Source organism: Pristiophorus japonicus, chromosome 27 (genome assembly GCF_044704955.1).
Source record: "Pristiophorus japonicus isolate sPriJap1 chromosome 27, sPriJap1.hap1, whole genome shotgun sequence".
Lineage (NCBI taxonomy): Eukaryota > Metazoa > Chordata > Chondrichthyes > Pristiophoridae > Pristiophorus > Pristiophorus japonicus.
In genome coordinates, this window is record NC_092003.1 from 13,444,120 (window position 1) to 13,451,552 (window position 7,433).

A 7,433-nucleotide genomic window follows, 5' to 3' on the forward strand; every position below is an offset into this window, starting at 1 on the left:
GAAACAAACAACTCGCATTTCTACAGCTCATTTCAGACCTCCGGACATCCCAAAGTGCTTCACAGCCAGTACTGCCCCTCCGACAGTGCGGCGTTCCCTCAGTACTGCCCCTCCGACAGTGCGGCACTCCCTCAGTACTGCCCCTCCGACAGTGCGGCGCTCCCTCAGTACTGCCCCTCCGACAGTGCGGCGCTCCCTCAGTACTGCCCCTCCGACAGTGCGGCACTCCCTCAGTACTGTCCCTCCGACAGTGCGACGCTCCCTCAGTACTGCCCCGCCGACAGTGCAGCGTTCCCTCAGTACTGCCCCACCCACAGTGCGGCTCTCCCTCAGTACTGCCCCTCCGACAGTACGGCTCTCCCTCAGTAATACCCCTCCGACAGTGCGACGCTCCCTCAGTACTGCCCCGCCGACAGTGCAGCGTTCCCTCAGTACTGCCCCTCCGACAGTGCTGCCTCTGATGTTTCGACAATGTGCCCCTAGTCCTAGAATACCCAACAAGTGGAAACGTTTCTCTCTGTATTCCCGATCTGTTCCCCTTAATATCCTGAAAACGTTCATCAGATCACCCCTCATCCTTCTAAATTGCAGGGAATACAATCCTAGTTTGTGTAATCTCTCCGCGCAACTTAGCCCTTGGACTCCGGATAGCATTCATAGAAATCGTAGAAATTTACAGCACGGAAGGAGGCCATTTTGGCCCAACATGTCCGTGCCGACCGACAAACAGCTACCCAGCCTAATCCCACTTTCCAGCTCCTGGTCCGTAGCCCTGTTGGTTACGGCACTTCGAGTGCACATCCAAGCACTTTAAATGTGGTGAGGGTTTCTGCCTCTACCACCCTTTCAGGCTGTGAGTTCCAGACATACACCATCCTCTGGGTGAAAACATTTCCCCTCAAATCACCTCTAAACCCCCGACCAATTACTGTAAATCTGTGCTCCCTGGTTGTTGACCCCTCTCTTAAGGGAAATGGGTCCTTCCTATCCACTCTATCCAGGCCCCTCATAATGTTATACACCTCAATATGGTTTCCCCTCAACCTCCTCTGTTCCAAGGAAAACATTCTGCTAAACCTACGCTGCACACCCTCCGAGGCCAATATATCCTTTCTGTAATGTGGTGCCCAGAACTGCTCACAGTACTCCAGGAGTGGTCTAACCAGGGTTTTGTACAGCTGCAGCATAACTTCTACCCCCTTGTAATCTAGTCCTCTATATAAAAGGCCAGCATTCCATTAGCCTTTTTGTTTACCTTCGGTAGTTGGCCATGACATTTTAATGTTCAATGTGTTATATAACGGTGCGGTCATGTGTTACCGCTGTGGATTGTTCCAGGCAATGGCCCAACGCTGCTCGGCAGGAGCTGGTTGGAGAAAATCAGATACAACTGGAACGACATAAAGGCATTGTCATTGGAGGAATATATATGTGCCCAAGTATTGAGCAAGTTCCCTTCACTGTTCGAACCGTGTATCGGCAACTTCACGGGAGACAAGGTGCAGATCCACGTGAACTCAAATGCAAGACCTGTCCATCATAAAGCTCGGGCAGTGCCACATATGATGAGGGAGAAGGTCGAAATTGAACTGGACAGACTCCAGCGTGAAAGGATCATATCACTGGTCGAATTTAATGAATGGGCCAGACCCATTGTTCCGGTACCCGTTACCCGTATCAGTACCCGTTACCAAAGGCTGATGACTTGTTTGCGACGCTAGCCGGAGGGAAGTCGGTCACAAAACTGGACTTCACGTCGGCCTATATGACACAGGAGTTGGTCGAGGTGTCGAAGAGACTTACGTGCATTAACATGCACAAAGGACTGTTTATTTACCACAGGTGTCCTTTCGGCTCAGCTGCAGCAATATTCCAAAGGAACATGGAAAGTCTACTGGTCCATTTCCAGAACCGTCGTGGTCCAAGATGACATCCTGATCATCGGTCGTGACTCCAAGGAACATCTGAACAACCTGGAAGAGATTTCACTGCGTTTGGACAGAGTGGGACTCAGACTTAAACACTCGAAGTGCGTCTTCATGGCACCGGAGGTCGAATCCCTCGGTAGGAAAATCGCCGCTGATGGCATCAGACCTACTGGTGTGAAAACCAAGGCCATCAAGAATGCACCCAAGCCGCAGAATGTGATGGAGCTGTGTTCGTTCCTGGGTCGACTCAACTACTTTGGTAACTTCCGACCTAAGTTGAGCACCTTACTAGAAGCACTGCACATGCTATTGAGAAAAGACGACAACTGGGTGTGGGGTGCATCGCAAGACAGAGCTTTCGAGAAAGCCACCAATCTGCTTTGTTCGAACAAGCTGCGGGTACATTATGACCCATGTAAACATTTAGTTTTGGCATGTGACGCATCATCATATGGAATTGGTTGCGTACTCCAACAAGCCAATGAGTCGCGGAAACTTCAACCTGTCGTGTGTGCATCCAAAAGTTTTTCGAAAGCAGAAAGAGCCTACAGCACGGTAGAAAAAGAAGCTTTAGCGTGTGTGTACGGTGTAAAAAGATGCATCAATACCTGTCCGGTCTGACGTTCGAATTAGAGACTGATCACAAGCCGCTCATTTCATTGTTTTCCAAGAGCAAAGGTATCAATACCAACGCTTCATCCCGCATCCAAAGATGGGCGCTGACATTATCTGACTATGATTATGTCATTCGTCACAGACCTGGCACAGAGAATTGTGCCGATGCTTTGAGGCGGTTGCCGTTGCCCACACCGGAGGTGGAAACACCACAACCGGTGGATCTAATGTTAATCATGGATGCTTTGAGAGTGAAGGAACCCTTGTCACTGCTCAACAAGTTAAGACCTGGACCAGCCAGGACCCTATTTTATCGGTGGTAAAGGGTTGCATCCTCAAAGCGGATTGGTCTGCCATACCTGAGCAAATGTGCGAGAAGGCCAAACCGTACATTCGTTGCGAAGACGAACTGTTTATTCAAGCAGATTGCATAATGTGGGGCAATCGCGTTGTAATGCCCAAGAAAGGGAGAGAGAAGTTCATGCGTGAGTTACACAGCACACATCCTGGGATAGTGATGATGAAGGCCATCGCCAGGTCTCATGTATGGTGGCCAGGAATTGATTCTGAGATGGAAGCATGCGTGCATCAGTGCAACACTTGCATGCAGCTCAGCAAAGCACCAGCGGAATCGCCGCTAAGTCTGTGATCGTGGCCATCCAAACCTTGGTCCAGGATCCATCTAGATTTTGCAGGTCCCTTCCAGGGCTAGATGTTTTTAGTGGTGGTGGATGCTTATTCGAAGTGGATAGAATGCATAATCATGTCATCCAGCATGTCGTCGGCAACCATAGAGAATCTCAATGTCATGTTCGTGACACATGGTCTGCCTGACATAGTGGTGAGCGACAATGGGTCGTGCTTCACCAGTCAGGAGTTTCAGGAGTTTGTGAAACATGTAAGGTCAGCACCGTTCAAGCTTGCATCCAACAGGCAAGCTGAACGTGCAGTACAAATTATCAAGCAAAGCATGAGGAGAGTAACCCAAGGGTCACTGCAGACCCGCTTGTCCTGCATACTGCTGAGTTACAGGAGAAGACCCCACACACTCACAGGGGTCTCGCCTGCTGAACTCATGATGAAAAGAGGTCTTAAATCCAAGCTATCTCTGGTACACCTGGATTTAAATAATCATATTGAATACAGAAGACAAAGTCAACAACGGTCCCATGATCGCACAACTGTGTCATGCGAGATTTCTCTTAATGATCCTGTATATGTGTTGAACTATGGTCAGGGTCCCAAATGGATCGCTGGTACAGTCATGGCCAAGGAGGGCAACAGAGTATTTGCTATTAAGCTCAAGAATGGGCAAACTTGCAGGAAACACATGGATCAGACACAGCTGAGGCACACAGACGAGCCAGAACAGTGGGACGAAGAAACCATCGACGACCAACCAACCTACCAGCAGTCTTCAGCGGACTCAAGGGTCATCAGTGACCCGGAATTTCCATCACGGACCTGTTTAATAAAAATAGACTTGCAATTTCTGGCATGGCCACTGACACCCGCAACAAGTCAGTCATCCAGCCATCAGCCACAACAGACCCCGCACACTCACCCAAGGCTGGAATCGAACTGAGACGATCAACCCGGGAGTGCAAAGCAGCAAACCGTCTCAACCTGTGAAAGACTGTGATAAGATCTCAGAGCGGTTTAGTGTCATGTATGTACATTCTGCTTGTAGCCACCAGATGGCGTCATTGTTGGAGACCACGGAGCAGCACGCACATGGTGCTGCTCAGGTATAAAAGGCCAGCCATTTTGAGAGTCAGGCGCTTTGGGCCTAAATAAAGCAGAGCCAAGGTTGTACCTTGCTTAGTTAAACAGTGCATACTTAACAGGAGTAAAGAACTGAAAGTGCTCACATGAAGAGACTCTCTGCAAAGGATTTGATGTAGACAAATATGGTGTATAAAGGATCACCGTTTTCAACAGAATTTCAGCAGCCTTGAAAGATACCGAAACCGAAAGCCATTCATTAATAAAGTCTATTATTTATTGGTTCATGGGATGTGGCCGTCCCTGGCGAGGCCAGCGTTTATTGCCATTCCCTAATTGCCCTCGAGAAGGTGGCAGTGAGCCACCTCGGCTAGTCCTGGAGCAAGTCTTCAGCACGATAGCCGGGATGCTGTCGGGGACAGTAGCCTTTGCTGTATCCAGTGCGCTCAGCCGTTTCTTGATCGTCTGGTCCACGTATTCCACCATCAAGTGTCTCGTGCTTACTCGGAACCGTGTTGTTGGGAACCAGAGGAGGAAGGAGGTGGAACGCTAACGGCTGCCACAATGCAACTCATTGGCTGACACAGCGGTGTCAATGGACACACTGCTTCTTGACTCAAGTGTTCCAGGGCTTGAACATCTACACTCAGAGTATGAGCTCGTGGGCAGCAAAAGAATAAAAAGTACCCTGCCAACTTCAGATAACATGCAGCTTAAACATGGGCCTGATTGTTTTTCAACTAAGATGAAGGTTAGCTCGATCTCACTGGAGCCATGCTGCACCCTATCAGATTGTCAGTTTGCTGGTTGCTATGAGAGGAAGTCATTTTAACAAAGTCATGCTGAGTCGGAATAAAATGGCTCCATTGTCTTTCTCAGAGATCCTTGTGAACCAGCAAGCATGTAGAAGAGGAATAATTTTAACCTGTAGTGCTGTCTATTTCTGCATTGATGTCTTTCTGAATCGGACTCTGTCAGTAACGAAGCCTGTCTCTATAGGCCCCATTTACACAGTGTCTCATTGGATGGACTGGGTCAGTCTGCCTTCAGGCCCCACATACACGATGTCGCCAGAGCTGTGCAGTGTCGGCCATGGCTCAGTGTGTTGTGTATCTGTAAAGCATGCACTCCCATGTTCCGCCACCAGGGAGCTCAATCCCCTGAAGTCCCAAGGGATCCCAGCATCTCTTGGGAGCACTGTAGATAAGCCGGCCCCTCAGGCCTGTTCCTCACTCTGGAGTGTCTTATTAAAGACTGAGGTCACTGTTACTTTAACTTCACTGTGTGCAGCCTCATCTGTATTAGGAGCACAATAACTGGCGACGAGAATTTGAATCCAACGCAAAGGTGCAGCAAACTGTGGGCATCCTGGAGAAGTTTTCGGAGGGTGAGGACTGGGAAGCCTATGTCGAATGGCTAGGCCAGTACTTTGTAGCCAACGAGTTGGACGGCGAAGGAAGCGCTGCAAAAAGGAGAGCGGTCCTCCTCACAGTCTGCGGGGCACCGACCTACAGCCTCATGAAGAATCTTCTGGCTCCGGTGAAACCCACAGATAAGTCGTATGAGGAGCTGTGTACACTGGTTCGCGAGCATCTTAACCCGAGGGAGAGCGCGCTGATGGCGAGGTATCGGTTCTACACGTGACAGCGATCTGAAGGTCAGGAAGTGGCGATCTACGACGCTGAGCAAAGGTGACTCGCAGGACAATGTGAGTTTGATGGCTACCTGGAGCAAATGCTCAAAAACTGTTTTGTACTGGTCATTGGCCATGAAACCATCCGACAAAAACTTTTGACTGTAGAGACACCGCCTCTCGGTAAGGCCCTTGGATAGCACAGGCGTTTCTGTCCACCAGTGATAACACCAAACAAATCTCTCAGCACACAAGTGCTAGCAATGTTCATAAATTAACTGGAACTGTGTTTGCGAGCAGAAATGTACAGGGCATAACCCACGAGTCTGCAACTGCCAGCAGGCCTCAGGTGACCCAGATGACTCAGAGTCCCCAACAAAGGATGAATACAAGGCAATTCACACCTTGGTGGCGTTGTGGATGTTTCCATTCAGCCTATTCATGCTGCTTCAAAGGGCATGTTTGCAAGAGCTGTGGAACAATGGGGCACCTCCAACGAGCTTGCAAGCTCTGCAAAACCTGCTAACCACCACGTGGCAGAGGAAGATCGGTCCATGGTGGATCAAAGCAATTTCGAGCCTCCGAGAAAGGAGGCAGATGCTGAAGTACACGGGGTGCACACATTTTTGACGAAATGTCCACATATAATGCTAAACGTAAAATTGAATGGCTTACCCATCGCCATGGAACTGCATACTGGCGCTAGCTAATCCATCAAGAGTAAAAAAATGTTTGCGAGACTGTGGTGCAACAAAGCATTCAGACGAGCATTGAGCCCCATCCACATGAAACTGAGAACTACACCAAAGAGCTTATCACTTTCCTGGGCAGCACCATGGTCAAGGTCACCTACGAGGGCACCTTGCACAAACTGCCACTCTGGATTGTCCCCACACTGCTTGGAAGGAGCTTGCTGGGCAAAATCCGCTGGAACTGGGAGGACATCCAAGCGCTATCACATGTCGATAAGGCCTCATATATCCAGGTTCTCAACAAATTTCCTTCCCTTTTTGAGCCAGGCTTTGGAAACTTTTCCGGGGCGAAGGTCCGGATCCACTTCGTCCCAGAGGCACGGCCCATTCACCACAAGGCGTGAGTGGTACCTCACATGATGAGGGAGAGAGTGGAAATCGAGCTGGACAGGCTGCAATGCAAGGGCATCATCCCCTCAGTGGAATTCAGCAAGTGGGCCAGCCCGATTGTTCCAGTACTGAAAAGTGATGGCACGGTCAGGATTTGCGGCGATTATAAAGTAACTGTTAATCGTTTCTCGCTGCAGGACCAATACCCGCTACCTAAGGCAGACGACCTATTTGCGATGCTTGCAGGAGGCAAGACGTTCACCAAGCTCGACCTGACTTTGGCCTACATGACGCAGGAGCTGGAGGAATCTTCGAAGGGCCTCACCTGCATCAACACGCACAACGGACTGTCCATCTACAACAGATGCCCGTTTGGAATTCGGTCGGCTGCAGCGATCTTCCAGAGAAACATGGAGAGCCTACACAAGTCGGTACCACACACGGTGGTCT